Below are 25,944 nucleotides of genomic sequence, written 5' to 3' on the forward strand. Positions count from 1 at the left end.
CAACCATTCAGTGCTCTCTTCTCAAACAGAATAGATATGGTTTCCCTTTACTTTCATATTTCATGCAAATTACCCTAATGAGTGCAAAATGAAAAGTTTCAACAAATTATCATTTTTAATCATACTTAAAAAAGATATTAATAGATTTTCTGTACCTGCTGCAGTGTTAGAACTAGATGAGATGCAGCAAGGATACTGAATGAATGAGACTGAAAATGAAAGAATCACAGACCAAAATCATTCAATGTTTCTTCGACTCAAGAGTGGTTGCAGATGGCTAAAGAATTGGTTATATTAGATACTTATTTTGAAACAAAGGGTGGAAGGTAAGTCCAGCAATGTTATATCAATCAATTTAATCTGAGCAATGAGAGGCTTTGGAACAAAATTAATGGTAACGCAGGAAAGTATTGATTTGTTAAGGTCTAATAATATTTAGCTAGCATGTTGGAATTTTTTGATGAGGTAATTATTGTATTATTGCACAGATTCCAGATGAGGCAGGCTTGTATTTTTAAAACATTGCATGTTATCACAACATGTGATGGTCCAGTATAAAGCTGTATGTTTGGTCTGCAGTAACACTCTCAACAAAATGGAGTCACGTCTCTGTAATTTACAGCAATATTAGAAGTATAGAACCCAGGCTTTGTGTGTAAGTCTGTAACATCGTAGCCTTGAAATTGTCCAGTGTTGTAAAGGAACTTCAGGTACCTGACTGAAGATGAACCTGACTATCTGTAGTATATGTTATATGGACTATCCTCAATGGTAAGTCACAAATGGCATCATGATGGCAATATTTGGGTGTTAAGAGCTCATCATGATAATTAGTTAGTGATAGTAGGTGGAAGCTAAGGCTAACAAGGTGATTGCATAGAGGTAGTTGGGTAGTATCTGTTTTCCCAACAGTCAACTATCAAACTGTCTGAGTTTAGAGCTGAAGGTACATCTACAACCAAAAATACAGTGCTACAATCAAAGGTAAAGGTTACATGCTTGTAATGAAGCACAATGAATACTCTAAAGCTCTCTGTCCTTAAGAAAAAAAACGTTGACCGGATTTAAATAATAGCTTTTGTATATGATCCTGACAGTACAGATCCAAAACAGTCACAGAAAATAATACAGGTTTAAACTATTAAAAGAGAAGCATTCTATATTAAATATGGTGACTGTATGAAGTGGAATCTATCATTTGCCCTTTTCTAATTAGTGCGACAATAAGAAAAGCCCATATGACGTCCTAAAACCTTCTTTTGGTGTGATACTACATACAGGCTGAAACCTGACACCATAAGTTTGTAGTTCTTAAAAGAGCACCAACATAGAAGAAATAAAAGCAGAGGCCAACAAAGACACAAAATGTACTGCACTATAAAACCAATTTTTAAAGTAGTAATTTAAAGAATGGAAAGCAAACATCTAACTATGGATTGACAGACCTATGATATTCTATCAGAAGTTCAGTTAGTCAAAGAAGAAAATCAATGTTTGTTTACTCGATCAGCAGATAGCTGAGAAGGAACAAGGATCAATCAAATCACTTCTCACTTTTGGCACTGAAGGGTTCAGAAGATGACAACGCTAAACACTTCTGACAATTACTGCAAAGATCCTGACAATGTTTTTTTGGATTTTCAAAAATCAACATCAAATTCAACTCAAGTTCAGGATACACAGGTTTGTGTTCATATTATACTGAGGACAACTAGTGAAGTGATTGTTCAGTTCATGGGCAAGTGTCAAAACAAAGGTAAGGAATATGATTTCACCAAAGCTAAATTATTATTTAATTGGTTATTATATCTATCTATCAAATCTTTCTGAAAGGTACTTCAGGACAAATCTAAGGAATATGCAATTGATGCTGTGATAGAAAAAGGACGCAAGTTTGTAGTAACTGTAGCAGGTCAGGAGTATTTTATTCTGCAAGTGTTTTATTCTGGAACAATTATTACAGTCATTATCATATTCTGTGTTAGATGTGGTTTGTCTAACACACCACGTTGATGCACAGTATGTCATACATATGTAAATAACATTCAACAAGACAATATTGTGCAAAAATATATAGGAGAAAGTCAATGTCCAATTCAATCCTTGGCTGCAGCATGTGAAGAAACTCCAGCTAAGGAACAGTGCCAAAGAACATTCCAAAGTTTCATCCATTGCACTCAAGCATGTTAACAAATCCACGAGGTAACCATTATGTTCCTACTTACAGACTCCAGTCAGATAGTACATGGGACATGGCATGGACACCATGAGAAAGGTTGAAGCCTTTACACCCTTTACCCCAGAATGATTGGGCAACATTTACTATAAATGGGGATAAAGAACAAAGAACAATACAGCAACAGACCGTTTGGCCCTCCAAGTCTGTGCTGAAACATTTTACCCTTCCATACTAAAACTGTCTTCACTTACAGGATCCATATCCCTCTATTGCCTTATTCATGTATTTATCCAAGTGTTTCTTGAATCCTACTATTGTGTCTGTTTTCACCACCTCCTCTAGCAGCGCATTCATTACCCTTTGTGTGAAAAGGTTGCCTCACACATCACTTTAAAACTTCCTCCCCTCCACCTTAAACCTGTGCCCCCCTACTAATTGACCCCTCCACCCTGGTAAAAAAGCTTCATACGTTCTACTCTATTCATGCCATTTACAATCTTATAAACTTCTATCAGGTCACCCCTCAGTCTCCTGCATTCCAGTGAAAACAAACCCAATCTATCCAACCTTTCTACATAGCTAAGATCCCCCATACTAGGCAACATCGTGCTAAACCTTTTCTGTGCCCTGTCCAAAGCATCCACATCCTGTGGATGTGTGGTGACCAGAACTATATGCAATATTCCAGTGTGGCCTAACTAAAGTTCTATAAAGCTGCAGCATAACTTGTCCATCCTTATACTCAATGCCCCTTGCAATGAAGGCAAGCATTCCATCAACCTTTTTTTACAGCCTTATCTACCTGTGCTGATACCTTCAGAAATCTGTGGACCTGTACACCCAGATTCCTCTGTCTATCAATACTTCTAAAGGGTTCTGTCGTTCACTGTATAATTTCCACCTGTATTGACCTTCTAAAATGCATCACCTCACAATTGTCCAGATTAAAGTCCACCTACCATTCCTCCAACTGATCCATCCTGCTGTATCCTCTGACAATCCTCACTATCCACAACATCACCAATCTTTGTATTGTCCACAAAATTATTAATTAGACCAGCCACATTTTTCTCCAAATCATTTATGTAGACCACTGATATACACTGATGTGAGTACAAATATCATCCCTTTATACATCAAGCACAAGATCTACTCAGGAAATTAGCACAGCATGGTATAGTCCACACAAATAAGCTATTGCTACAATGGGTCCAACATCCGATGCATTGGCATTACCTGTTTTAAAATGACAATATGAATCCTCAGTGTGGATACCTGAAACAATTTACACCATTGAAACAGATGGACCAGCTATTCCCACTATAAGCAAACATTGATTAACATATTACCATATGTCAATAAGATCATCATCAATGGGTGGCCTGAATACATCCAATAGGTGCTTTTTGAGGCTCTTGTGGTGTAGCAGTAGTGTCCCTACCTCTGAGCTAGAAAGCCATGCTCAAGACCACCTACCTCAGTGGTGTCATAATACATTTGAACAGGTTGATTAAACATATCTCCAATTTCCTCAAACTACACTCACTCCTTGTTATCTACTGATCTGCTGATTCATGGACTCTTGAGATTAGCCCCACATCCTATCTTTTTTACCATTGACTCATCTGGTTTGATTGCTTGGTCCTTTGCAATGGATAGGAAGGTTACATAGGAGTCGTTGCTGTATTTTTTTTGTTATCCATAGGAATTCCATTTGAGTGGGAGCAGCGGCCGAGGAAAAACGAACCCGGGAGACTACAGCTAAGGTAAGACAGTTTGTTTCAAAATAACTTACCTGTAGCGGGCAGCGGTTTTTTTTCTCTCTCTTCACAAAAAGAGCGGGAGCAGCAGAGGAAGTGACGGTAAACAGAGGGGCAGCCGGGAAGGAGAACGGTGAGTATAAATACTCCCCCTTTAATCACCAACGGTCATTTGAGTGGGAGCAGCGGCCGAGGAAAAACGAACCCGGGAGACTACAGCTAAGGTAAGACAGTTTGTTTCAAAATTACTTACCTGTAGCGGGCAGCGGAAGTGAGGTTGGAGCGCATAGCTGGGCGGGAAGGTAAGTGATTAGTATTTGAGTGGGTGTGTTCTAGACCCCAGGTCCTACTTCCGTAGGGCCTCCCTCCCACCCTCCTCCTCTAACCTAACTTTAAAGTCCACAGGTTATTGACTCAGTGTTCTTGTTTTTGGAGACAGTGTACAGTCATAGCAGTGCAGGCGGTGGAATGTTCCTCCTGCAGGATGTTTGAGGTAGGGGTGACCACCGATACTCCTGCCGACTTTGTGTGCAGGAAATGCAGTCAGATCCTGATCCTCACCGAACGAGTTAGGGAACTGGAACTGGAGCTGGATGAGCTGAGGATTATTCGAGAGGCTGAGAGGGTGATCGATAGAAGCTACAGGGACATAGTTACGCCAGAGAACAGAGGTAGCTGGGTAACAGTTAGAGGTGGGAAGGGGAAGAAACAGGCAGTGCAGGGTTCCCCTGTGGTCGTTCCCCTAAAAAATAAGTATGCAGCTTTGGAAACTGTTGGGGGGGACAGCCTTGCAGGTGTAAGCTGCAGTGAAGGGGTCTGTGGCTCTGAGATTCAGAAGGGAAAGGGGGAGAAGAGGAGAGCGCTAGTTATAGGGGACTCTCTAGTTAGAGGGACGGACAGGCGGTTCTGTGGACATGGGCGAGACTCTCGGATTGTTTGTTGCCTCCCAGGTGCTAGGGTCCGAGACGTCTCGGACCGTGTCTTCAGAATCCTTAAGGGGGAGGGTGTGCAGCCAGAAGTCGTGGTACACATTGGCACCAACGACATAGGTAGGAAGAGGGGTGGGGAGGTCATTCAAGAGCTCAAGGAGTTAGGCTGGAAGCTAAAAGCTAGGACAGACAGAGTCGTCATCTCTGGGTTGTTGCCGGTGCCACGTGACAGAGAGGCAAAGAATAGGGAGAGAGTGCAGTTGAACACGTGGCTGCAAGGATGGTGTAGGAGGGAGGGCTTCAGATATTTGGACAATTGGACTGCATTCTGGGGAAGGTGGGACCTGTATAAACAGGACGGGTTGCACCTGAACCAGAAGGGCACCAATATCCTGGGGGGTAGGTTTGCTAGCACTCTTCGGGGGGGTTTAAACTAATTTGGCAGGGGGATGGGATCCGGACTTGTAGTCCAGCAAGTAAGCTAGCTGTGTGTCAGGATGTCCAAGACTGTAGGGAGGCTGTGGAGAAGGTAGCACTGACAGGGACTACTTGCGGACACAGAGATGGGCTCAAGTGCGTATACTTCAATGCAAGGAGTATCAGAAATAAGGTGGGTGAACTTAAGGCGTGGATCGGTACCTGGGACTACGATGTTGTGGCCATCACGGAAACATGGATAGATGAGGGACAGGAATGGCTGTTGGAGGTTCCTGGTTACAGATGTTTCAGTAAGATTAGGGAGGGTGGTAAAAAAGGAGGGGGGGTGGCATTGCTAATTAGAAATGGTATAACGGCTGCAGAAAGGAAGTTTGAGGGGGATCTGCCTCTGGAGGTAGTATGGGCTGAAGTCAGAAATAGGAAAGGTGCAGTCACCTCACCTTGTTGGGTGTTTATTATAGGCCCCCCAATAGCAGCAGAGATGTGGAGAAACAGATTGGGAAACAGATTTTGGAAAGGTGCAGAAGCCACAGGGTCGTAGTCATGGGCGACTTCAACTTCCCAAATATTGATTGGAAGCTCTTTAGATCAAGTAGATTGGATGGGGCGGTGTTTGTGCAGTGTGTCCAGGAAGCTTTTCTAACGCAGTATGTAGATTGTCCAACCAGAGGGGAGGCCATATTGGATTTGGTACTCGGTAACGAACCGGGACAAGTGGTGGGCTTGTTAGTGGGTGAACATTTTGGTGATGGCGACCACAATTCTGTGACTTTCACACAACAAGGAAGTTTTTACAATTGGGGGAAGGGAAATTACGATGCTGTAAGACAGGATTTGAGGAGCATACGTTGGGAGCATAGGCTGTCAGGGAAGGATGTGGTGGAAATGTGGGAGTTTTTCAAGGAGCAGATACGACGTGTCCTTGATATGTATGTACCGATCAGGCAGGAAAGAAATAGTCGTGTGAGGGAGCCTTGGTTGACGAGGGAGGTTGAATGTCTAGTAAAGAAGAAGAAGGAAGCTTACATAAGGTTGAGGAAACAAGGTTCAGACAGAGCAGTGGAGGGATACAGGATAGCCAGAAGGGACCTGAAGAAAGGGATTAGGAGAGCTAAGAGAGGGCATGAAAAATCCCTGGCGGATAGGATCAAGGATAACCCCAAGGCATTCTATGCGTATGTGAGAAACCTGAGAATGACGAGAACGAGGGTAGGTCCGATCAAGGACAGTGGTGGGAGACTGTGTATTGAGTCGGAAGAGATAGGAGAGGTCTTGAACAAGTACTTCTCTTCAGTATTTACGAACGAGAGGGACCGTATTGTTGAAGAGGAGAGTGTGAAACGGACTGATAAGCTAGAACAGATACCTGTTAGGAAGGAAGATGTGTTGGACATTTTGAACAACTTGAGGATAGACAAGTCCCCCGGGCCTGACGGGATATATCCTAGGATTATGTGGGAAGCAAGAGAGGAAATTGCAGTACCGTTGGCAATGATCTTCTCGTCTTCACTGGCAACTGGGGTGGTACCAGGGGACTGGAGAGTAGCGAATGTTGTGCCCCTGTTCAAAAAAGGGAATAGGGATAACCCCGGGAATTACAGGCCAGTTAGTCTTACTTCTGTGGTAGGCAAAGTAATGGAAAGGGTACTGAGGGATAGGATTTACGAGTATCTGGAAAGACACTGCTTGATTAGGGACAGCCAGCACGGATTTGTGAAGGGTAGGTCTTGCCTTACAAGTCTTATTGAATTCTTCGAGGAGGTGACCAAGCATGTGGATGAGGGTAGAGCAGTGGATGTAGTGTACATGGATTTTAGTAAGGCATTTGATAAGGTTCCCCATGGTAGGCTTATGCGGAAAGTCAGGAGGCATGGGATAGAGGGAAATTTGGCCAATTGGATAGAAAACTGGCTAACCGGTCGAAGTCAGAGAGTGGTGGTAGATGGTAAATATTCAGCATGGAGTCCAGTTACAAGTGGAGTTCCGCAGGGATCAGTTCTGGGTCCTCTGCTGTTTGTAATTTTTATTAATGACTTAGAGGAGGGAGTCGAAGGGTGGGTCAGTAAATTTGCAGATGATACAAAGATAGGTGGAGTTGTGGACAGTGAGGAGGGCTGTTGTCGGCTGCAGAGGGACTTAGATATGATGCAGAGCTGGGCTGAGGAGTGGCAGATGGAGTTCAACCCTGCCAAGTGTGAGGTTGTCCATTTTGGAAGAACAAATAAGAATGCGGAATACAGGGTTAATGGTAGGGTTCTTAGTCAGGTGGAGGAACAGAGGGATCTTGGGGTCTATGCACATAGATCTTTGAAGGTTGCCACTCAGGTGGATAGAGTTTGTAAGAAGGCCTATGGAGTATTATCGTTCATTAGCAGAGGGATTGAATTCAAGAGTCGTGAAGTGATGTTGCAGCTGTACAGGACTTTGGTTAGGCCACAGTTGGAGTACTGTGTGCAGTTCTGGTCGCCTCACTTTAGGAAAGATGTGGAAGCTTTGGAGAGGGTGCAGAGAAGATTTACCAGGATGTTGCCTGGAATGGAGAGTAGGTCATACGAGGATAGGTTGAGAGTTCTCGGCCTTTTCTCGTTGGAACGGCGAAGGATGAGGGGTGACTTGATAGAGGTTTATAAGATGATCAGAGGAATAGATAGAGTAGACAGTCAGAAACTTTTTCCCCGGGTACAACAGAGTGTTACAAGGGGACATAAATTTAAGGTGAAGGGTGGAAGGTATAGGGGAGATGTCAGGGGTGGGTTCTTTACCCAGAGAGTGGTGGGGGCATGGAATGCGCTGCCCGTGGGAGTGGTAGAGTCAGAATCATTGGTGACCTTTAAGCGGCATTTGGACAGGTACATGGATGGGTGCTTAATCTAGGATAGAAGTTCGGCACAACATCGTTGGCCGAAGGGCCTGTTCTGTGCTGTATTGTTCTATGTTCTATGTTCTATGTTCTAATTCCAGGCCCCTATCCCCAATGGATAATGAGAAATATGTCAATTTCATCAATCTCAACAATCAAGAAAATTTCCTTCTAGACAAGATTCCCTATGAGCTATAATGCATGGCTGCATATTTTCCATATCCAAGTACATAATTATATTCTGGTGACTGACTCTGTCATTAAATTCTCTTTTGAGTGACAGAGATACTACTAGTGCAGTGGCTGTTGATGTATTGATCGGCTTATCTGGTCTGTTCATTGTTGCCAGACACAATTTGAGGTACAACCTATAACACACTTTAATGATGTGCAGAAAATAAATGTTCAATTACCACTTCTCACAGAATGCACTGCACATACTGTTAAATTCATTTTCATCAACTGTAAAGCGACTTGCCAAGAATTAACAGATAGCTCTGTTAAATTTATCATAATCCTTTATTCAACAGTTTACTCTCATTGGCAGATTTTATGTTTCGGAGACAGATCTGCAAAGTTCTCTCCAACCTTCTGACCACTCAACCACATGTGCATGATGTATTATTGGAAAGAAAGGTGAAAATGGTTCAAGAGTGAGATAGACAAGCTGCAGCTGTTTAATCCAAATTGTGCCAAATTAAAAATTTATAAGATTAGATTGGATTCCCTACAGTATGGGAAAAGGTCCTTCGGCTAAAACGTCCACACCGACCCATTCCATTACCCATATTTACCTCTGATTAATGCACCTAACACTATGGGCAATTTAACATGGCTGATTCACCTGACCTGCAGATTTTTGGATTGTGGGAGGAAACCGGAACACCTTTAGGCAACCCACGCAGACACAGGGAGAATGTGCAAACTTCACACAGACAATTGCCCAAGGTGGGAATCGAACCTGGGTCCCTGGTGCTGTGAGGGAGCAGTGCGAACCACTGAGCCATCATGCCACTTAAGGTAAAAGCTTTTATCCGAACATGGGTTCATGGAAAATATTACATGGCTTTGTCTAGCCTGGGTGTGAGAATTGGGGTCACACTCTGAGAATTCGGGCTGGACCATTTAGGATGGAGATGAGAAGACCATTTCTTCACCCAGAGTGGTGGGCCTCTGGAATTCATTACCACAGGAAGTATTTGATGCCAAAACATTCACAAGGTGGCTAGATATAGCACTTAGTGCAAAAAAGGATCAAAGGTTATGGGGAGAAAGCAGGTTTAGGCTATTAAGTTGGACAATCAGCCATGATTGTAATGAATGGTGAAGCAAACTTGAAGGGCTGAATGGCCTCCTCTTCTATGTTTCTATGTGATGTTGTAATAAGCAGAGATTAAATCCTGTGGAGAAACAAACCACATATTTGAACTGCATATACTAAACACCCATGACACAAGACAAAAACTCAGACACTGAAAATGTTGTGCCAAACAACTGCGCATCCACAAAAATGATATAGATTCACCAGCATAAACGAATAGCACATTGCAGAGTGCAGCTAAACCACTAAATTGTGGTAACAAAAAAGGACCAATTCTGGTCATCATACATCCATCAATACATTTTCTAAATGTATGGAGTTGATATATCTGTGCCCTGGAGCCACTCCTTGGTGTAATGGGGTGCGTGCAATCAGTCGGTTATGTGTATGTAATGAACAGTAACAGACTTGTGTATTTGTCTATGATATTGTAGCCTTGTAAATACTTAGTTCTCAATGAAACTACAGATAGCTAGCTCAAACAGAATTCAAAATGAATTCACAAACAGAATAAACCACAAATGATATTAGGATGATGAGGGTAAGGCTGTTAATGTGGTGTACATGGACTTCCGAAAGGCTTTTGATAAATTCATGCACAACAGATTTGTGATTAATGTCAAAGCTCATGGAATTAAAGGAACAATAGCAACATGGATATGAAAATGGTTGAATGACAGGGAACAAAGAGTAGTTAATGAATGTTTTGCCGACTGGAAAAACATTGAAAGTGAAATTCTCTGAGGGTTGGTGTTAAGTTTTTTGTTCTTCCTAATTAATGACCAAGAATTTTGTGTATAGGGTACAACTGCAAAATTACTGATGATACAAAAATTGGAAGTAGTATGAACCATGAGGAGGATCGTGCAGAATTTCAAAAGGCCATTGCCAGATTGGTGGAATAGGTGGATAAATGCCTAATGAACTTGAATGCAGAGAAGTGCGAAGTGGTAAATTTTCATCGGAAGAACATTCAGTGCCAACGTAACATAATGAGTACAATTTTAGAAGGGGTATAGGAGCAGAGAACGATGGGTATATATGTGTAGAAATCATTAAAGGCGATAGAACAGATTGAGTATGTGGTTAATAAAGTATTCTGGCATCTTGTGTATTATCTATGTGGACGTAAAGACAAAAATTAGGAGATTTTGATTGTTAAGTAGGGAATGTTTTCCTTATTCAAGAGAAGCTGAAAATGTGTTGCTGGAAAAGCGCAGCAGGTCAGGCAGCATCCTAGGAACAGGAGAATCGACGTTTCGGGCATAAGCCCTGAAGAAGGGCTTATGCCCGAAATGTCGATTCTCCTGTTCCTTGGATGCTGCCTGACCTGCTGCACTTTTCCAGCAACACATTTTCAGCTCTGATCCCCAGCATCTGCAGTCCTCACTTTCTCCCCTTATTCAAGAGAAGGTTGGGAGGCCATTTGATAGATGTAATCAAAATCATAAGGAGTCTCAAGAGATGAAAAAAGGTAAAACTATTCCCATTGGCAGAAGAATCAAGAATCAGAGGGCACAGATTTATAGTAATTAGCAGAAGAAGCAATGGTGACATGAGAACAAAGCTTTAGCCCACAGTGACTACTTAGCATCCAGGATACACTGTTTGACAGTGTGGTGCAGGCAGAATTAAACAAAAGAAAATATTTGCAGACCGAGGGGAAACGGCAGTTGAGTGGCACAAGGTAAATTGTACCTTCAGGGAGCTAGCACAGATAATGACAGGCTGAATGATCTTCTTTTGTGCCGTCACCATTCTACGATTCTGTCAAAGAGTACCTTGGTTATTATAATTAACATCATCCTAACTCAACTTTTTAAGATGGTGGCAAGATTCCTTATTCAGCTGTGAGCTTATTTGCTTTAAATTACTTGTCAAGAACCACTAACAAAATATTGACATTGTACCAATTCAAGAGCATACTGACAGTTCTCCTCTGATGAGGAGAGGGTTGCTGAATCAGTCAAAGCTCTGTAGATCTGGAAGCTATTGAATTGAGCTGCTGTCTGCTGACTTCTTTTGAAGAGGTTGAAATTGAGTGATGGGTCTTGTTTGTTCTGTTGATTACTGGCATACTGTCTCCTCTTTACTCCTGCCAAATGTGGTATGTGATCTTCTTAGAGCTCACCTGTTGGGGTTAGATAGCAAAACAATCTGCAGCAACACCTCTGACCCTGTTGCTCCTTGATGAGTGAGATTCCAGCAGCTCTTGAAGTTGTTTGTTTTCTGGGATTCATGAGACTTCTAAATCTTTTCAGTTTGGAGGAGGACCCCCTTCCCACCCCAGCTCATCGAGAGAATTAAATAGTGCACATTTAGAAAGTTGCATTCAGTAAATTCCAGAATAGTGATAGAAATCCCGATCAGACTTTCCTAGTTCTGACAGAATAGTCATTAAAGGCCTGAAGCTTCTGACTGTATAATTAGTTTTCTTTTTCAATGGCATCATTTTAAATTGTCCCTAACATTAGCTTAACTAATATTGGGTCTGTGAGGTGGAAATGCTCAAAATATTTTCCTTTATTCAAGTCGATTTAATCTCTATCAAAGAGGATACTGAGTTAATTTTGGACTCTCAATTGTGTGTTATTGACAGCACGGCATTCTATATCAAACTAGTAAGCAATCAAAATGTTGTTATTGATTTACCCCTCTGAAACTACAAAACATTAATCAATGAAGAAAATAACTGGAGCCATTTTAGTTCTTCCAATCAGAAGCACATGCTGTTGTTTCCAATTATTTCTTAAATATTTTCAAATTTTTCTCCTCCAGCACTTTATTGGGAATTCCATAGGACGTATTGATCACTCTGTACATGAAGCGTTTCCTGATACCTGTTATTAGTTTGAGCCTGCATTTTCTTGTTTTACTCTTGCAATTTGGTTTCAGCTCTGCAATCTTCTATTGGATACCATCTAGACTTACACTGACAAATAGCAGGTAATATTCACATTATACAAGACCCGGCTAATGAACAACCTGAAAAGATGAAAACAGAGTGACCTGAGGGTATGGGACAGAAATGTAGGTTTGAGTGAAGACTAGGACACTGAGTTTGCAAGAAATTGGATTCTTTCTGAAATAGTGACCATATGGGAGGATGAAATCAGTGACAAAGTAATGATACTTATTCCTACTTGTGGTTCTCTTAAACCTTGTTGTCCATTGGAGAATGATTAATGAATTAGGGTTTATCACTTACTAATGGTGCAGCTTCTTTTCATACATTCCAAATTGTTGTATTGGCATGTCTCTTTCTTCCTATTGTATGTGGGTCTGAAAGGATCTGAAAGAGTTAATGCTGAACAGTGTCATTAAAAGGCACCCATAATAATGATGTCAAATGGATTTATGGGCAGAATAATTTAGGATTTTGAATGAGTAAGACCCAACATCTGAATGTTTTTAATGTTTCTGTGACAATGTCTCTCATTTCAATGTAATGTGTAACTAGTTTTGCTACCAAGTAATAAACTATATTTTGTTAAATACAAGAGTCTTAGTCACACCAGGAAGCAGTTTTTTTTCTTGTAAAGGTAAAGTTGCCATTGTCCTACCAGACCGTAAGGCTGCCCTCTCATTACAGAGAGAGAAGACTGGTATTGGTTTAACTTGAGGGTCACCACACCTCAGGTAAGGGGAAGAGGTTGAGAAGGTCAGTCCTTCACCGTAACTGCAAATGATGTATATTAATGCCACGCTGTTGTCATCATGCATTGAAAACTGGATATCTGTTCTCCTGTACCACATTAGATCAGGCAGATTCTGTAGTTTTCTACACTTAAAGTGAATGGTGGCAGCAACATGTAGACTGAGGACCAGCTTATTCTGTGTAATGAGTTGGCATGCCCATATAATAGTTCCCAATCTCACCATTTCACTGCCCGTCCAATTCCATTCATCTATGACTAAGTTTAGTTGAAAAACACATATGTTATATTGGATACTTTGAGGCTCTCTGATTACTAGTTTATGTGGAATCCTTGTCTTCAGCCTGTTTTGCCTGCTACTTTTGGGTTAAGAAGGAAAAATATGAACGTTTTTTTTTAAAAATTGACATATTGAATGCTGATTCCTGTTGCTTCATTTTGCCAACATTTTCATGCAGAGATCCACCACTTGGAATAACCTGATTCCTGTCATGGTAACACTGAGTAATACAATTCTTACTGGAGGAGGAATAATGAGTGCTTAGTCAGAAATGCCACCCAATATTGAGAATTTCGAATTCTTTGCAACTTTTAAAAAAATGGCATGGAGCCCCAGTCTATTTTCCTGTAAGCACACCATCTCCTTGGGTCAAATAATTTTCCTGAAAACTGAAGATTCTGTGGTACCATTCATAGCTCTGACTAAAGTATCAACAATCTTTCCTGCTATCAGCTTGAATCTGCACACAACAGAAAGTAGTTGCACATTGACTTTGAAAAAATAGCAGTTGAGTTGAATGAGCTCCCTGCCAGGTTTTCTTTTGTTTCAATAAAAGACCAAATCTAGGTCAGTTTCATGCACTTTGATGTGAAAATACTTTGTTATGGAAAAGGAATTGGAGTCACTTTGACATGAACAAGATTTAATCCTAATGTTTGATTTAGATAATATTAACAAATAAGCTCTTAACTTGCAATGTAAATAGTCTCATTATCACCGCATTTTAATATAATTTTGAGGGGCTGTGCATGAAGGATATGTTCAAACTTTCAAACAATATGCAAGTCAGTTGAATGACTTTATAAGATTACTTTTGGGTTTTAATCAAAATAAAACCAACCTCATGCTATCAGACAATTTGATTTTTCTGTAAAATTCCTGATGCACTTAAAAAGTAAACAATAATTCAATAAATAACAAATTCTAACTTGTAAGTGAGATTTGAGTGTATTTCAAACAAAAAAGTAGCATTTGCATTTATACATGTTTTCTTACAATCTTTCCCTGCAACCTTTTACTTACCCTTCTTTCCCTGAAGACACATTGAACTTTAGCTTCAAATACAGTGAATATTTAGAAGTTGTTTTTCTATACACCCTCTTTTGTTACTGTTGGGTAGGAAGATTTTCATCACCCCTCTCAGTTTGTAGAATGAACATGTTAGGTAGTGACAAATTATTCTGGAATATTTTTAGAGATCTATCACAGATTGTGAAAGTTAGTTACTTACTCTGTTACACAGTTGGGCAAGCATTTCACTATATTCATTGTACTGTACCTCTGAAAGCCCCAGTGGAGTTATAAATCATAGCATCATGAGATAGTTGATCTGCAGTTAGGGTTATCAAGATACATGGCCTTCAGCCATCAGATCAATTGGTATATGATATAAACAGCATGGCAACTTTCTGAGATGTGAGTATTCATATGCATTATAAGACAATGGATAATATACAGGAATTAATGGGGGACGTTCTACATGATTGTAAAGAGTTGTTATGTGGGCTGTATGTGCCATATGTGTTGCATAAATGTAAACAATCTTTGCCAATGTATCCTCTGAAAATCTTTTGTAATTTGAAAAACCTCTATTTGACATAGCAGACATCACGCGACAGAATTTAAGCCAAAACAGTGAAGGGCAATAATTATTCCAGAGAACCTTTGCAGCTGAAGAAATTGGCCTCCAGTCACTAACAATTATCAATGTTTTGAAATTTTAAAGGAGCATTCTGCTGTAAAATGTTTTGCCAAAACTTGTTTTCTTTGAGGATGGAGAAGAGCCATACTTCATTTTTATAACACTGACATCATACACACAATTGCTGTAATTATGTATTTATGGAGATTTACATTGTAAAGAAAAAAGGTTTGCCAATGATTTTTTCATGGAAGACAGTTCCCATTGAGTCATTGTTAAAGATTTGGGTACTTAAATTTGTCCCAGGGCGACCACAGCCAAGTTTGACTAAAAGCTACAGTCTAAGTTAACATGGTGTACCAGCCAAGAATGAGTTCAGTGAAGCACTGCACACAGAAAAAAAATCATAAACAGCTGCTGGCAATTCAGAAACAGCAATAGAATATATTCCATTGAGGGAAGTTCTAATTTTGAACCACTAATCAAGCAACCCATAAGGTAGTTTACTCAACACTTATATCTATCTCAACATACATTTTGAATTCAGAGAGACACAACTGTGCTTGAAGAACTTACTGAAACAGAAATATTAATTAACTCAATTTTGGTGTAGAGTACACATTGCCTTCATGTCCACCGAAGGTCTACATGAAGATATGCACATTAGATTTGAATAAATATAATAATAACTGTTTAAGAATCACCAGTGTTGTATTAACCAATATGTATCACATAGCTTACAATGGATGTCATTTGGCTCTCAGTTTTGTTTCAGATGTAAACAATCTGTTCTATTGTGTTCCTCATACACTTATGTTTTCCTCTGTCCCATTAAATTCACAGGTTAGATTGGATGACCATCCTTTATACAATATCATATTTATTTGTGTATTTTTTTGCAAGCATTTACTGTGGAAGGATGGATTTGCTTTTCGCTCTGTGGTTGTTTTCCTTTTTCTATTTGGGAAAGGGGTGTCAAAGGTTATCTGGTCAGAATGTGGGGGTGAGTCCACAATCAGATTAGCCACGATCTTAATAAATGATTGAGCAGGTTACAGGGGCTAACCAGCTTATTTCTAGATGTCATTCACACGTTTACATGAGTGGAAGTAACTCCAATCTGTATATTTTGAGAGCTTGTATAGGATAGATGAAGTTATTAAGTGCCATAGATACAGTTAAGTAGCAATTAACAAGAAATAAGCAAGGAACTGTTCAGTTGTGATTGTAAGACACAAGCATAGTTTGTCTTTAATCCATTTTGAGCCGCACTTAATACCAGTTAATGTGTTTAAAAATATTCTTTCTACAATTACTTTTGTAGAAACACTTTAAGAGGTCATAATTAGTTTTCAAGATGGCAAATGCAGCAAAATTATATAAGGAAAGTATAGTATTGCAATAGAATTTATAGGCACAATAATGATGTTCATCTCACTCTGATGGTGGCTTTTTACTTTCCAAGTCCATTTGACTTGTACAGTTGGTAATATTGAAGAGTGTTGTGCTGGAAAAGTATAGCCAGTCAGGCAGCCTCTGAGGAGCAGGAGAGTTGATGTTTGTGCAGCTTCACAAGTTTGAGCAAAGTTGCTCAAAATGGTGACCCAAAAATGTAGCCATTGAAGACAAAGTTGAGGCTATAAGTATCATGACATGTGTGAGGATGTGCTACCTGAATCACAGATGTGTCAGAAATTGGTCATTGCTGAGTTTTAGGGAAGAGAATTAGTATCTGAAGACTTTGGATGATAGATATAGCCTCCTGCTGACAGCATTCTCCAGGTCCTCCCTCTTCAAGCAGTTTGTCCTTCTCTGCTGGGTCGCTTAAAATGATTTCTGTCATACTTGATCCCAAGAGGAAAGCCTACAAATGCACCCATATCAAGGTGATACTAATTTCTGCAGAAGCCTTAAAGCCAGAAAAATTAATTTGCCACTGACTATAGATGGTCACAATTTAAAACAAAATATGTAGAATTGTCAGGACAACCAGAAGAAATCAATCAGTAACTTCAGTAGTTAACAGTCCTTATAAAGAGTGCTGCTGGGGGCATTTCCTGCTGTACGAGGTTAAGAGAGGGCAGCAGTTGGAGTGTCGAATTCTAGAATGGCTATACTGGTGTCAAATCTTGCTGATTGATTTTATGATCAGCCCACTTTTCCAGTGGACACTTGCAAATACCCTTGTCAAAATTGTGTTCAATGCACTTCATACTTGTCTTGTGTGCACATCACCGATGCCATTTTAGATTCCTATAGCAGCAAAGAAAATAGGCACTACTGAACCCAATTTCTTATGCTGTGTCTTACCTAATTAAGTAACAATTATAACCATTACTTTGAACATTTCTGTTAGTCAAACTATTCAAAGCACAACAAGTTGAGATGAGCATTCACAATCACAATAAACTACACTAAAATAAGAGAATGGGAGTGCAGAGTTTGACACGAATGAAGGTGATGACATTTTTCTACCTAATTATTTTATTTGGTTTTAAGAAATTAGATAAAGGAACGACATGCGGTTTGTGAGAAATTTTCTTGAGACGGGGTGGTGGGGGGGGTCGGTGGTTGTGGGGCTGGGAGTGGGGGTAAGGTAGGTGGGAAGGTGATTGGTGGATATAGTAGGGAGTAATTGTGATAGGTTAGTGAGGAGGTGGAGTGGATAAGTGGGAAGGAAGATGGGTAGGCAGGACAGTTCAAGAGGGTGGTGCCAAGTTGGAGAGTAGAATCTAGGATGGGGGCAGGGAATGTTTAGAAACAAGTGAAGTCAATATTGACGCCATGTCATTGACGGGTTCCAAGGTGGAAGATTAGGTGTTCTTCCTCCAGTCGGTGGGTGACTTTGATTTGGCCATGGAGGAGACCAAGGAGCTGCATGTCCTTGAGGGAGTGGAAGGGGCGGTTGAAGTGGTCGGCCACAGGGCGGTGGGGTTGTTTGGGGCGTGTGTCCCAGTGATGTTCCCTGAAACGCTCTGCGAGTTGACCTCATGAACGTTAAATCACAATTAAATTCTTTTTCTGAGGCAGTAGTGGATAACAACCACAAAATCACTTTGCTGGAGGAGTTATAGAATGTAAGCATTATGTCAAGAAAGTGGAATAAATGTGATTAATTTTAAAAGGTGCTGCAAATGCATGTCAAAATTATAGCCCTTTAAATCCTGAATTCACTAATCATAATAGTTCAAGATATCACAGTTTATGAAACTGACTAAAATGCAAGCATAATAATGTAAAATACTAAAAAATATATTTAGTAAAAGTAGCAATGGGTTTTAAAGCATTCTATACAATAGGCATGGTGCTAATTCTATTCTATTCTATATTTCTATTCAGCAGTGGAGTAAAAATATTTTTGCAACTTTACTTTGAGTTGGAAAATTAAATTGAAAGCATACCATATCCAAGATCATTGCCAATATTAACTATCTTATACTTCCATTGTTTTAATGATAGTGGGACTTTAATTGAACTGAGTTACATTTTATGTCCGATTTATATTTGGGCAATTTATTACAAATCTTTATGAACATTTTTACAGACATACTTTTATTTCTGGTATGTTTTATTTACAGAAATATCAGCCATCACAGAAAGGAACAGCCACATTAAAAAGGAATGCAGGTTAATGTTGTTTAGAAATAGAGTGTTTAAATGAATTGATTGGCTTCTTTGGATGAATAAACATCTTTATTGCTCTCATATTTAAACACCAGAATCTAATTACATGATTTCAAAGATTGGGCTATTTTCCAAACAAATTCAATCCATCCAAAATAGTTGTTTGATCACAGATTTCTTCCATTCAATGTAAGCATTATTACTAAACATGAATCTTACATAGCATAACAATCAAATTTCTGTAACCAAGCTTCCAATGACTGATTATAGAATGTATGACTTTCCAAAAACCCTTAATGTAGGTACACTGCATTTTTACAGAGTGTTTGTGAAAAATTTTAAATTTTATTGGACCTGAATTTATTGTCCAAGTTGAGAAAGAATTCTGTCCATTAAATATGCAGTAATAAATTCAGCTAAAGGCAGAGGCATCATGGCTGTCAATATTTTAATTTGGTGTATTATTTCAAATTAATTGGGAAGATTTGTGCATGATCATAATGAATGAAGACAATGATTGGTTAATTAAGTTGATCATTATATTCTTCAATATCCACTTATTATTCTGCAGAAGGTGGAGTCTACATTATTTCAGATCAAACAATTAATCTTTTAAAGTAAGCATAATTTTCTTGAGTCCTTACTTTAGTGTCTTATACTTTAATTTTATGAACTGTTGTCATACTGAGATTCCAAGCTGGTCAAGGTAACCTCTGTAACAGTCAGGGTCCAAATAAATATAGACATGTTTTATGGTTGAGTCCAAATACCTTAGCTAAACTGCCCAAGATAGTCCAAGCAAACGGGAGGGTGTATTTTAAGCCTTGCTCACAGAATATTGACCATCTCTCCTATGAATGTCACCAACCATAGGCACTGGTAGTTAATCTGATTGTGAGGCTTTAACCTTGAGATAAAAGTGAACATACAATGACATGTGAGAGGACAGAGACTGTATGAGATATATATATATAAAAAATAAACACATAATTAAAAATGAACTATCACGAAGGGTGAAATTTACGTTTATTATTTGAAACAAGACATTTCTTTTTAAAAAAACCCAGGAATTACTGGGCAGTTTTCACTTTGCTACAAGTTTAAAGAGTTGACTTTTTTTTACTTTAATGGAAAATAATATCAGTTTAGGTGCATTGAGGATAGCCAGACCATTATAATTTATTTGATATTCCCATCAAAGTCTGAAGATTTCACAATTTCAAGTAAATCAATAGTGCCTTGATTTGGTACACTTTGGAAACCAAAGTAGCACTTTGTTTTACGCCACACAAATGAACAAAATTTACAAATGTGCAAGTTGATTTATCATAATGTAATGCAATATTTCTGGAAGAAGTTTCATAATTTGTTTTATTATTTCACAGAATGTGAACATTGCTGCAAGGATGAGCACTAGGCCCATCTCTCATTGCTGCTACGAGATGGTGATGACCTACCTCTAGTGCAATCCATGTGGTCTCAGACAACCAAAGTGAAGGGTTAGGAAGAAACATTGCACACTGGTGACACTGAACAACGCAAGCAATATATTTCCAAGTCTGGATGGCAAGGAGGGGAATTTGCAGATGGCTGTGTTCCCATGCATCAGCTTTCCTCGTCTTTTGAGATGGAAATGGTCATGTGTTTGGAAAATGCTGTCCAAGGTTCTTTGCTGAATGATGCCATTTCTCATTGTAGCTGACAAGTTAGAAGGAGGTCGAAATGAAAGATTTGAGATTTGAAGAATTCTTTTAACATGCAGATTTTGTCAGCTAAAGTTTTTGATGCTAACATAGCTCATGAAGTTGCTTGCATTTTACTGTTGCATTTTGCAGTTTTATATTTTTTATGTATTTGAGAGCTCTATGAAGCTCTGTATCAATTCGCTTTCAGTGTGTTTTAATGTTGTTTACACTTGGACTCTTGAAATGGATTCTCATTCAAAGAACAATTACAAATATTAATTGAAGTGACACTGTTTACTGTTAAAATTGCACTGGGAACACATTATATGATTGAAACATTTTGATTTTTTAATCTCAAATATCATTTTTCTTCTTCACAATATTTATAAAGTATTAGGATTCTCATCAGATAGACCAACAGATTAGAAATGGGTGTTATATTACTGATTGCTAATACAATTGTATCCTATTAAAATAATTGGATGGAATTTTACAGTGTTGATGCTAATAGGAGCAATTGCCATTCTTGATATGGCAACATGAAGTAGAACTTTTACTTCACCATTTGTGAGCATTTTAATAACCATGTAATCTTTCATTTGCTATGTCAAAATACTAAAGTTAACATTAAAAATATAAATATCAAAAACTTTTCAATGGTCTTTGCTTGTTTGAAATGCTTAATTTTAATGTAACATTGAATATTTTAATTTATAATGGTGTACATGATTCTTTAAATGCTTAATCAATTGCTTGTCAATACTGTACTTAATTTTTGTAAAACAGTAGTCAATGTTTTGGTATCAGCTGTGAAAAAAGGTCTGACAACTATTTTACTATATAGGAAAGCAATCAGATGGTTGATATGGTAAAATAGGTATGCTGCAAAATTTGGTTGCATATCACAAGTTATGACACTGTAGTGCTACTTCAGAGTAAAGATGATGTCCATGCAGCACATACACACACCTGATATGGGCTGTCCCAGAATTCACTTTGGTGATCTTGTTAGCATGGACAATACGAGGGTGTCAGATATATGCAAAGTAGAGAGATTGCAACAGCAATCAGTGGGTAACATGGCATTATTGCCTGGAGTACAGTTTTCAACATTTACCTTGCAGAGCTGAACATAATTTCAGCAGCAAGGAGGATTCCTCACCAACATTATCAAACAAACATTTAATGTTTAAAAAATGGAGAATAGGAATAAGATATTTTTCAGATTGTCAGAGAATGGGAAGTAGTGCTCTATCAGAATCTATGCTAGGTCTATTTATTCATAAATGATTTGGATAAAAGAATTGGAAACTCCTTCATTATGGAGAATTATATCAAATATAGGGTGTCATAATCAGATACATGCAGGGCAGAATTTAATTCCCTCCTTTCAAGCTGTGTCCAGAAGTGAGTGGTGGCTGTGAGTTTGGGCATGAGGGTTAATTGGAGACCCTGTTGCCTTCCCACCTTCCCCTGTTTCAGTTCATCATAGGGAGGCTTTAGGATGACTTGCCCAGAAGGGATCAATTAGGAGCTTCTTCATCCCTCGGCTGCGGGCGTTCAGCCAGTCCTGGGTGGGGTACTTATCATTTATTGAGGTCACCCAGTAGACTATGGTCTTGGATGGCTTGTTCTCATCCATTGTGTGATGGATCAAGGGAATTGGAATCAAGAAGTGGAAATGTCTATCAGAAGATTTCCCACACCCCCAGCCTCTTAGTTGACCCTAACCCAAATGTACTTCATCCAGTGACTACAACAACCCCCAAGTGACGCATACTCATCTCTATCTGGAGTGCTATCGATGATTCTCTGTGTAGGCTGCAGTGCAATACAGGCAGTGATCCCAGCTCGTGATAGTACAACTAGCAGTTTATAGCTGCCAGCCTGTGGCAGGGTATCTCTTTCACAGTAGGAAGTATAGCAATTCAATGTCTCTGCTGTTCCCACTGTCATTTAGGAATTGAGGTTCCTAGGGATTGAGTCAAATGGTATATAAACAAATGTTACTGCTGCATAATTGGCACTCAGCCACACGCATTAATTTTTGCTCACTGAGTTGGCAGATAACTGTCGAAGTTAATTTAATATACTAAAGCCTGAAGACAGGTAACCTCTCTTTCACTCTGCCTCCACCTTAACTGATATCCTGAGTAGATATGAACAGAATCTGAGATTACAGATACATAAATCACTAATAGCAATGCTGTTATTGTAGCATTGCAAATAAATAAGGTCACAAAAAATGTGAATAAAATGCTCACAAAAATTGCTAGAAAAACTCCACTGGCCTGGCAGCATCTGTGAAGAGAAAACTGAGTCAATGCTTCTTCAGAAACTGACAGACCTGCTGAGATTTTCCAGCAATTTCTGCTTTTGTTTTTGTTTCTGATTTCCAGAATCCACAGTTCTTTCCCTTTTTTAAAACAAAGTGCTGGGTTTGATCATTAGAAAAATAGAATAAAAAGCAAAGCAACAATTTGAAGCCAATTTGATTAATCATGCAATATTGTGTGCAGTTTTGGAATCCATACCACACAAAAGAATAATGAAATATTGGAGTTAGTTCAGAAAAGATGCCACAGCCATTGGGAACAGAGGCTGCATCTATTTTCTATTATGGAAATGAATTTAATCAGAGACCTGAGAAAGATCCTGTTCAAAAGATGATGTTCAATAGGATGGAAACTATTTCCACTTATGGGTGAGCACAGAACAAGGAGCCCTACATACATGATTGCCACTGCAAGGTCAAATAAAAAATATCGCTGGAATTTCTTTCCACAGTGTTTGAAAAAATTGTAGCTGTAATGTGGCTGTCACATGGTCAAGGCAGATATCATGAAGGTCTTGAAGGATACATGACAGAGAATGAAAGAGTGGGAAATAGGGACACGGCACAAAGACATCATTTTGTGGAGGAGGTTCATGTGATCTAGAAACATTGGCGTTGCCCAGCTGGGTGAAATGACCTTTGTCTGTGCTACATTCTATACATGCAATTCATCCTCAATAATGAAGGGGTGCTGAGGCAAACTGTAGTGCTTCTGCTGCTGCCAAAATCAGATGAGATCAAGTTACTTATGCAGACACTGGAAACCAAGTCTGGAAGCACCCTAACGTGCAGGCTCAGCTACTCACTGGATGAGTTTGCTGCACTATGAAGGAAGCAGCTGACGTTAGAATATTTATAGCCTTTGATAATATGCTTTAACTAATCGAGGAGATTATTGTGTCCAGAAAGTAAAAGCAGAATTTGCAGTGCAAAACAGTAGAATAAATTTCAAGAAGAGCTCAACAGTAACTTAAATTGAGGCTGAGTTGAAATATAATGTAAAATTGCAAGCTAAATTTTGAAAGGTCTACCTGCATTATAGTCTTCCATATGTTGAAAGGAACCCGAGCACTGGATTCCACAGAGTCTTGCCATTTCTATCAAAGATTTATGGTCAGTCCTAGTTAAGCATAGCTGATCTGCAACAGTTGTTGCATCAGTACATTGCAAAGGAAGGGAACTCTGGACAGAATTTGCTGTTGCACTTATGGCAAAACTGGTATTGTTGCTGGAATAACTACATGAAAACAATAGAAATATTGGTTTCTTCATGTGGACATTAAGTATGGAAATCCAGAAGTTACAGTCTGCACTAACTTGTGTTTGCACAGGTCAGCACAGGCACAGTGATTGACAGAGTGCAGATGGGATGTAGGTTACAGGGTGAGTCTGGGAGAAGAAGGAGTCAGCAGAAATGCTGAGTAGGTGGCTGTTAGCACGCTCCTCATTCTTTCTGATGCCGTATCCCTTGATTTGACATTGAGTGCCTTTGAGCGATGGACCCCTGAGATGTCTGCAAGCAAATGCCAACAGTAGTAGGATGAAGCCCTTAATTCTGAATGAGAAGGCTGTCCATGAACTTAACTCTCCTGTCCAATTAAATGTCTCCCCACCTCCAGCTCAATGCCCATGAGATATTCAATTATGCTCTGAGTTTATAGGTTTAACATTTGTTCATGATATTTTAGCTTCCACTATAATCCTTCATCGATATATTGATCAGTATTTTATTCCCTGTAAAGTGATTGCTTATTCCCTCCAAGCTATGTGGCTTCACTCTGATGTTCCACACCCAACGATCAATGTATCGACATGGACTACAGCATTGACTTACAGTTCTGGAAGTCATTACCATGCATAGACTTCGGAAGTCTATGTGGAAGGAAAAAATTTACAGGGACCAGTGATTACAAAGTGAATTATGATCAGTGTTTCTTTTTAATTCTGGTTTGCTGTCTCTGATGATTCTGCAATCAGATTGGCAGTCCAGCCCTGTGATGATGTAACTGTTACCAGACACCCCAGATGCCTTATAAAAGACACCAGATTGAAAGCCACGATGGGAACAGAGTAAACTAACCCCATTGAGCCTAATAAATCTTTGTGAATAGCTTTCTTTAGTCAGTTACAAGTACCATCACTTTACCACTGACCATAATATCCAGATCAATATATGCTTCCTTTGATGGAAAACTACAGACAGAGTAGAATACACTGAAATTTCATTAATCCTCATTAAAGTACAGAATGATATGGTCAACTATGCCTACACTGTGAAAGGGCTGTCTAATTAATTGCCCTTGCCAGTTCTTCTCACAGAATCCTGCAATTTGTTTTTTTACTTTTTCAATTCCTTTTTGAAAATTACTATCAATTCTGCTTCTACTACCCAGTCAGGTAATACATTTTCACTGCAATAATTGTTTGGACAGCCTGTTCAAACTCCCATTCATAGAAACAACTCTAGAATCAGGAACATTTCACTGCTAGGTCACTGATTTTTTTTGCCTGTGCTTTTTTTTTGTGTATCTGAAATGTTTCCTTAGGCTATGGTTTCGGTTGCAACCCTGAGTGCTAATCCAGAAATCACAAATGCAGGAAATTCATGATAAAAATTCTTTTGAATTCATTCATGGGATGTAGGAATCACTGGCCTAGTCAGTCTACAATTAGTGTAAATTGCCTATCCCTAGTTGCTCTTTAGAAAATGGTGGTAAGCTGCCTGCTTGAACTGCTATAGTCTACATGCTGTAGGTAGACTCACAAAGACATTAGGGAGGGAATTCCAAGGTTTTGACACAACAGTACTGAAGGAATGGTGATATATTTCCAAGTCAGGATAGTGAGTGGCCCGGAGGGGAATTTGCAGGTGCTAGTGTTGGTCAGTGCTGATTTATTATTCTGAACATCGCTTTTCACGATAAAATGTCAACGAATTAATCTGATAGAGGAAGATCTAACACTAGGATCCACTTGACAGTAAAATTATTACTAAAACAGCAACTGCAATTTTCTTCAATCAAATGGCAGAGCTTCTAAAAATAAAAAATAACATCTAGATTTTTAAAGCTGTCATGTATTGCCTCTTGGTGAAGCAAGATGCTGATTTTCCATATTACTATAATGGACTTCCTCATTTCTGTTGGAATGTTTCAGAAAGCACTGATGGGGGTAAAATGCATTGCCAATGATGAAATAGTGAACCATGAGTCAATCCAGATGTCTTTAGTGACTT

At 39.2% G+C, this 25,944-nt stretch overlaps 1 long non-coding RNA gene across 1 annotated transcript; it reads left to right on the top strand.

The window, feature by feature from the left end:
• The first annotated feature begins 1,531 nt into the window (after window positions 1-1,531).
• Window positions 1,532-20,954, top strand: LOC140483828 (uncharacterized). The gene is made up of 3 exons (XR_011962051.1): window positions 1,532-1,683; window positions 3,885-4,163; window positions 20,075-20,954. It is a non-coding gene; the product is annotated as an uncharacterized lncRNA (long non-coding RNA).
• Window positions 20,955-25,944: the final 4,990 nt, after the last annotated feature.

Source organism: Chiloscyllium punctatum, chromosome 12 (genome assembly GCF_047496795.1).
Source record: "Chiloscyllium punctatum isolate Juve2018m chromosome 12, sChiPun1.3, whole genome shotgun sequence".
In the NCBI taxonomy this organism is placed as follows: Eukaryota; Metazoa; Chordata; class Chondrichthyes; order Orectolobiformes; family Hemiscylliidae; genus Chiloscyllium; species Chiloscyllium punctatum.